Source organism: Arvicola amphibius, chromosome 9 (assembly GCF_903992535.2).
Source record: "Arvicola amphibius chromosome 9, mArvAmp1.2, whole genome shotgun sequence".
Taxonomy (NCBI): Eukaryota; Metazoa; Chordata; class Mammalia; order Rodentia; family Cricetidae; genus Arvicola; species Arvicola amphibius.
The window spans coordinates 58,000,019-58,008,441 of NC_052055.2; the positions used below are offsets into that span (position 1 = coordinate 58,000,019).

At 41.6% G+C, this 8,423-nt stretch overlaps 1 non-coding gene across 1 annotated transcript; it reads left to right on the forward strand.

Moving 5' to 3' along the window:
- The first annotated feature begins 442 nt into the window (after positions 1 to 442).
- LOC119824169 lies at positions 443 to 546 on the forward strand. The gene has a single exon (XR_005287089.1). It is a non-coding gene; the product is annotated as a U6 spliceosomal RNA (small nuclear RNA).
- Positions 547 to 8,423: the final 7,877 nt, after the last annotated feature.

An 8,423-nucleotide genomic window follows, 5' to 3' on the forward strand; every position in this document is an offset into this window, starting at 1 on the left:
GGAGTTTACAGCATCAATTCAGAATGTAAATCACCCTATATAGGAGACAAAGAAACCAAAAAACCAGAAAAAATTGTTCTGGAAAATTTGTCTCTGCCTTTGATGAAAATTCCTGTGCTCGCTTCGACAGTGAAAGATTCTGGCAGCGCAATCCTGGCAGGTGGGAGACAGACAAATACACCATGTGGAGAGCGCTTGGGTATAGAGTTTATTTAGTGGGTATTGGAAAGGGTATAAAGGTAAGGGTATTGTGGAGGGAAGATATGAGACAGAGAGAGAGAGAGAGAGAGAGAGAGAGAGAGAGAGAGAGAGAGAGAGAGGGTTGAGATGGAGGAAAGGCACAAAATCAGCTTGCCTCAGTGGTGGGAAGGGGGAGTAATCTGGGATGGGTGGAGCTTGTCTCTTAAAGGGGCAGGTACCCAGGTGACGGAAGGCCAGAAGAATGGTAACAGACAGCACATATACTAGAATCAGAACAATACAGAGAAGATTAGCACGGCCCCTGCACAGGATGACACGCAAACTCATGAAGTGTTGTATAAAAAAAGTAGAAAATTCCCACAGAGCAGTGGTTCTAATGCTGTGACCCTCTAATACAGTTTCATGCTGCAAGGACCACCAACCATAAAATTATTTTGTTGCTACTGCATAACTATAATTTTGCTACTGTTGTGAATTGTAATGTAAATATCTGATATGCAGGATATCTGATATGTAACCCCCATGAAAAGGTCATACTACCCCAAGGGGTTACGATCTACAGGTTGAGAACCACTGCCAAAAAAAGATGGTGCTGGGTAGCAATAAACTTCTTCCTGCAACAAAGCTCCCATTTCTCTGATAAGAAGGCCACAGTGCTGGCTGGGCGGTGGTAGTATACACGTTTAATGCCAACACTGGGGAGGCAGAGGCAGGTGTATCTCTGTGAGTCTGAGGCCAGCTTGTCTACAGAGTGAGTTCCAGGACAGTCAGAGCTACAAGAGAAACCCTGTCTCGAAAAACAAAACAACAAAACAAAAAGACAAGGGCCGACAACAAGCTTAGTTTTGAGTGCACCTAGACCTTTCTTGGTCCAGTTATTTTTAAGCCAAGGACCTAGGGTGGCAAATACAGCAGACAAAGATCTATCTGGAACAGTGGCTTCAGATTCATTGTCTCACACCAATGAAGTTAAAGATGCAGACTCTTTTGGAAGCAATGTGGAATGCAAGCTTTATTAAGAGCATTAAGGAGGGGCTGGAGAGATGACTCAGTGGTTAAGATCACTGACTGCTCTTCCAGAGGACCCAGGTTCAATTCCCAGTACCCACATGGCGCCTCACTACCATCTATAACTCTAGTTCCAAGGGATCTGAAACTTTCTGGCCTCTGGTGGCACTGCATGCAAGTGGTTCACAGACATACATGCAGGCAAAACACCCATACACACAAAAAGTAGTAGTAATAATAATAAATATAAGAGGTATTTAAAGAAAAGTGGCAAATTAAGGGAAATTGAGATGTTAAAGTGAGAGACACTCCTGGGACAGGTTTGCAAGGGAGGAAAAAGCTGTTGAGCATCCCTGTCCAGGAGTTTTACAGAAGAAACTGGACAAAGGCTTCATAATTACTATGAAATTGGTTCATTCTATAGGTTCACCGCTGGCTGATCCCTTGGTGGATTGGCATATTCTTGGGGTGTTCTCCTGTTGTCCACTCAGTTAGGGATGGATGAAGCAAGGTTAGTACATTTAGAGCCTTCCCCAGAACTATGCACTTGATGGATTAGGTCTTTGTTTTCATTTTGGCAGGTTTACATGCTGATTGTGGCCTGAATGGAGTCAGCTGTGCTAAGGTCTGGGTCCTTGTTACAGTGTTACATAGTGGCATGGTGGCTCCACAGGGGCAGGAGTATGTGGCTAAGACTTCCTCACAACGTAGGAGAATAAGGACTGGGGAGCAGGGGAGAGAGGGGGAGGGGCTAGAAGTAGGGTCTAGTTAGAGTACCTAAGACAACCCACTTCCTGTATCTAGGCCTCACCTCCTAAAAGTGCTATAGCTTCCCCAAACAGCATCACCAGCTTGGATGTTCAACCAAGTGTTCAAACAGATGAACCTCTGAGGAACATTTTTCAATAAAACCATAACACCAGATACAATGTAATTCCCCACTCCTCAGTTGTGGAAACAAGATTACGTTTTGTTTTGAAAAGATTTATTTATTTTTACTTATGTGCACATGTATAGGTGTTTTGCCTACACGTATGTGTGTGTATTTTATGAGAAGGTCGGGAGCCAGACAAGGGCTATGACAGGCCCTGCTAGAAGCCCTACCAGAGACCAGTTTCAGTTTACTGGATCCGACTGGAGGTGAGCAAGCAGTTCTTGGGAAAGCTGCAACTCAGGGGCAGCCAATCAGAGGGTGTCCCACAGCCTTGTGCAAGCTTAAGATAACTAAAGATAGCTTCTCCCACTCTGCAGCTGAAAAGCCTCTAACCATTAAGTCACCAACCAATTCTATAGCAACCCATAAGCTTTTAATTTAAACCTAGCAATCAACCCCCAGACTAACCTCTCCTCCATAGATCCCCCTAATCTTGCTTGAAAGGAGCCTGCGGGCTTCTCTCATCACCGCCATGTTGGAATTTTAATAAAATGCTCTTGCTGATTGCATACATGAATGGTGGTCTTCTACAGGACTTCTCGCAGACCCTAACATTACACTTATCCACTGCCTACCAGGACTAGAAGAGGGCACTGAGTCCTTTGGAACTGGAGTTATAGCCCATTGTAGCAACCAAGTGGGTGTTGGGAATAAAGTCAAGGTCCTCTGGATTAGCAGAGAGTTTTTAACCAGAGCCATCTCTCCAGCCTCCCAAACAGGGTTTTGTTTAAGGTATGTGAGGCTTCAGGAAAATGATTTGTGGACCCAATCTATATAAATATTTTTAATTAAAATGTATGTAATTCTTATATATGTCATATAAAGCTATCAAAGAAAAAATAGATTATATCAAAAATTAAACTTCTTGCGTTGTTGAACCATCAGCAAGAAAAAAATCCATATAATTGGAGCTAATACTTGCAAACCATATATCTGACAAGTACCCAGACTATATAAAGAACATTTGCATGACTGGGGATGTGGGTCACTGGGACAAGTGCTTGCATAGCACGTTTGAGGCCCTGGGTGTGATCTCCAGCTCAGCAAAATTCTAATACTTAGGAAGCAAAAGTTCCAGCTCATCTTTGAACATAGTAATTTCAAAGCCAGCCTGGAATACATAAAATCCTGTTTCCCACAAAGAAAGACCATTTTCAACTCAATCATAAAAAGGGTAAATGAGCTACTATTAAAATGAGAAAAGGATTTGAATAGGCATTTATCCCAATAAAATATTCAATGAGCAGTAAGAATATAAAGATATATTCAACATAATTAATAATCATTAGCAAAATAAGCCATAGTAAGATATCATTCACAAGTCAGGTGTTGGTGGCACATACCTTTAAACCCATCAGTTAGGAGGGAGAGGCAGACCTCTGAGTCCTGTCTTGAAAAACCAAAATAAAATACCAGTTCATATCATGTCTTAGGGTTTCTATTACTGTAAAGAGACACCATGACCGTGGCAACTCTTATAAAGAAAACATTTAATTGGGACTGGTTTACAGTTTCAGAGGTTCAAGCAATTATTATCATGGCAGGGAGCATGGTGGCATGCAGGCAGACATGGTGTTGGAGTAGCTGAGAGTCCCACATCTTGCAGGCAACAGGAAGTCAACTGAGACACTGGGAGTATCCTGAGCATAGGAAACCTCAAAAGCTGCCTCCACAGTGACACACTTACTCCAATAAGACCATACTCCAAATAGTATCAAAACCACACCTCCTAATAGTATCTATCACTACTGCAGCTGGACGATTCGAGGCCAGCCTGGGCTACAAGAGCTAGTTCCAGGACAGACTCCAAAGCTACAGAGAAACCCTGTCTCGAAAAACCAAAAAAAAAAAAAAAAAAAAAAAGAAAGAAAGAAAAAAATAGTATCACTACCAATGAGATTATGGGGGGGGCGGCCAATGACATTCAAACTACCACATTCTACTCCCTGGACCCTATAAGCTTGTAACAGTAGCATAACGCAAAGTTAATTTAATCCAATTTCAAAAGTTTTCTCATAGTCTATCACAGTCTCAAACTTGTTTCAAAGTCCAAAGTCTTTTCTGAGACTCATGGCAGTCTCTTATCTGTAATCCCCTTGGAAAAGCAAAAAGCAGATCACATACTTTCAATATATAATGGCACAGGATATACAGTGTTGTGGTAGTTCGAATAGTGCCTCTTTACAGCAACAGAAGCCTTAGCTAAGACAATTACTCTTTCAAAACATAGGGAAGAGACCATTGTGTGGAACTACTGGACCAAAGCAAGACTGAAAACCAGTTGGGCAAACTCCAAACTCTGTATCTCAATGTCTGATGTCAAAGCGTTCATCAGCTCTTCAACTCTATTCACCTTTGTTGACTGCAACACACTTCTTTCTCAAGCTGGTTCCATTCCCTGTTAGCAGCTCTCCTTGGCAGGTATCCCACAACCCTGGCACCTTTAATGTCTTGGGTTCTCCAAGGCAATCCAGGCTTCAACTTCACAGCTTCCTACTAGACCTCTGTTCAGGGACACCCCCCCCCAACATGTGCCTGATCTCACCGACTTTCTTTTTCTTTCTTTTTATTTTTTTAAGATTTATTTATTTATTTATTTGTTCGTTCATTCATTCATTCATTTATTTATTTATTTATTTATTATGTATACAGTGTTCTGTCTGTCTGCCTGCCAGAAGAGGGCACCAGATCTCATTACAGATGGTTGTGAGCTATCATGTGGTTGCTGGGGATTGAACTCAGAACCTCTGGAAGAACAGTCAGTGCTCTTAACCTCTGAGCCATCTCTCCAGCCCTTCTATTCTTTTTTTTTTTGTTTGTTTGTTTTTTTTGTTTTTCGAGACAGGGTTTCTCTGTGGCTTTGGAGCCTGTCCTGGAACTAGCTCTGTAGACCAGGCTGGTCTCGAACTCACAGAGATCCACCTGCCTCTGCCTCCCGAGTGCTGGGATTAAAGGTGTGCGCCACCATCGCCCGGCTCAGCCCTTCTATTCTTAACTCTAAAGCAGGAACCCCAACGGACTGTCTCACTTTGCCATTACAAGGCAAACAGATCTTCAAATTTCCTGCTTTGTGGAAAAGACTGCAGGATACTATGGGCCTGTAGGTTAAAGATGGATGCTCCAATGTTATAGAAAAACTTTGTGTGACTGTCCAGGCAGCAAGATGTCTCTGTCATTTCTAGAGTTTTGGAAGTTGCTTAAAATGCACTTACTGTTAACTTAGGTAATATTATATCCTTCTGGGGTCTTTGATGGAGTTAAAGAATAGTTATAGTTTTCCTTAATTATGATAAAAGATAAAGTAGATATAAATATTGTAACTAATTCTTGCTTGATACCTGTTTTCTTATATGTAATTTTACTATGTTAAGGTTAAAACCTTCCTTTTTATTTAAACAGAAAAGGGAAAATGGCATGGGAAGTCCTTCTGTATATGTGTTGCTTTTATTGATTAATGAATAAATCTGCTTTTGGCCAATTGTTTAACATAGTAAAGCCAGGTGAAAAAGAGAGATGAAGAGAAAGGAGAGAGGAGGCAGAGTAGAAGAGAAGCCATGTAGCCACTGCAGGAGACAAACGCCTCAAACTCACTGAAACTTTGCCAGTAGGGCTCGACCCTGTGGTGATGCGCAGATTAATAAAGATGGGTTAATGTAAAATATAAGAGATAGCTAAAGTTATAGGACAGGCTCCAAAAGCTACAGAGAAACCCTGTCTCGAAAAACCAAAAAAAAAAAAAAAAAAAGGAGCTAGCTAAAAATATGCTTAAGCTATTGGCCAAACAGTATTGCAAATAATATAGTTTCTATGTGATTATTTCAGGTCTGAACAGCCAGGAACGAACACCTACTAGTATGAACACTAGTAACCACATGACAGAATCTATACTGTTTTGAGATTTCTTCTGCCAAGGGAATTAATCCAAAATCCTCCACTTTTAGCCTCAAGTAAACTCTTTGGACAAGGACAAAAGGCAGCCGCTTTCTTCACCAAAATATCACAAGAAGGATCTCTAGGCAACATATTAAAATTCTTCTCCTCTGAAACCTCTTGAGCTGGGCCCTCACAGTTTATCAGGTCACACTTAGCACCACTGTCTTCCATTCTGCTACTAGTATGACTCACTAAGCAGTGCTTAAAGCATGCTGCTGCTTTCACAACCCACAGTACCAAAGTCCAAATTCCTCCAAACATAAACATGGGCAGGCCTGACACAGAAATACCACAGTCCCCGGTACCAACTTCTGTCTTAGTTAGGGTTTATATTGCTAAGAAGAGACACCATGACCATGGCAACCCTTATAAAGAAAACATTTAATTGGGGTGGCTTTACAGTTTCAGATATTCAGTCCATTGTCACCATGATGGGAGCATGGTGGCTTGCAGACAGACATGGTGCTGGAAGAGTCGCTGAGAGTCCTACATTTCCCAGGCAGTAAGAAGTCGAATGAGACACTGGATGGTATCCTGAGCATAGGAAACCTCAAAACCCACCTTCCCAGTGACACACTTTCTCCAAGAAGGCCATACTCGTCCTAACAAAGCCACACCTCTTAATGCCACTTCCTATAAGATCATGGGACCAATTGCATTCAAACTACCACATATCTGTTAAAACAGCAATAAATGCTGGCAATGATATAGAGAAATTGGAACCTTCATGTACTGCTGGTAAGAAAGTAAAGTGACTCTCAAATACATGTAAATAATGAAGTTATAACCAAGCAATCGAACTTTCAATTGGTTTAGTTCTTTCTGTGATATAGCAAAATAATCAAAGCCGGATAACTTTATGAGGAAAATATGTTTCTTTCGTGCAGAGCTGTTCAAGGGCTCACATCTGGTGATAGTTTTCTAGCAGCATTGTAGTGGCATTGTTTATAATAAACTGCCAGGGAATAGAAAGTACCCAAAGGTTGATCAACAGGTGAGTAGATGTGGGCCATAGTGGCACCCACCTTTAATTCCAGCAAAACAAACAAACAAAACACGCATTAGTGGTTTTTTAGTATACTGTTGTGTTGGCCACTTTTAAGTCAGCTTGATACAAGCTGGAGTCATTTGGAAGCAGGAACTCCTACTGAGAAAATGCTCCCACTACATTGGCCTGTAGGCAAGCCTGTGATGCATTTTCTTGATTGATGATTGATGTGGGAGGGCCCAGCCAAACCCTACCCCTGCCTCTCTGCCTGCTGCCTGTTGTGGAATATTCCTTTACACTGTATGAATATATGCTGTTATGACTGGTTTAATAAACAAGTTGACTGGCCAATAGCTGAACAGGAAAAATTTAGGTGGGAAAGCCAAAATAAGAATGATGGGAAGAAGAAGGGTGGAGTCAGAGGAGTCACCAGCAGATGCAGAAAGAAGCAAGATGGGTATGCTATACTGAGAAAAGGTACCACACCACATGGCAAAACATAAATAAAAAATATGGGTTAACTGAAAATGTAAGAGTTAGCTAGTAACAAGCCTAAGCTATTGACTGAGCATTTACAATTAGTATTAAGACTCTGAGTGATTATTTGAGAGCCACTGCCAGTCCAGGAAAACTCTGCCTACAGCCTATGATCAGAATGTGAAGCTCTTAACTACAGCTCCAGCATCATGGCGGTCTGCTTCCTGCTATGATGATCATGACTAACCCTCTAAAACTGTAAGCAATCCCCCAATTAAATGCTTTCTTTTCTAAGAATTGCCTATAGTATCTCTTCACAGCAATCAAACAGTATCTTAGACACTAAAGCTAACCTTGAACTCATTATGTAGCCAAGGTTTGGGCTTACTACCACACTTGGCCTTCGAGCTTTTTTATGGCTATATAATATTTTATTGTATGACTATACCATATTTTGTTTATCTATTCACCTGGGGTTTGTTTGTTTGTTTGTTTGTTTTTTAAGACAATTTCTCTGTATAGCCCTGGCTGTCTGGAACTCACTCTGTAGACCAGGCTCGCCTTGAACTCTTAGAGATTCACCTGCCTCTGCCTCCTGAGTGCTGGGATTAAAGGCATGTGCTACATGCCTGGTCTGAAATATGTAGTTTTGAAAGATGTACTTGCTCTAGCTCAGTGTTTGCAGCATGCAGTTTGTAGCAGGTCTCAAAAGCACCCAGATGGGGTTGGAGAGATGGTTTAGAGGTTAAGAGCATTGCTTGCTCTTCCAAAGGTCCTGAGTTCAATTCCCAGCAACCACATGGTGGCTCACAATGATCTGTAATGAGATCTGGTTCCCTCTTCTTGCCCACAGGTAGGCAGACCACTGTATACTTAATAAAC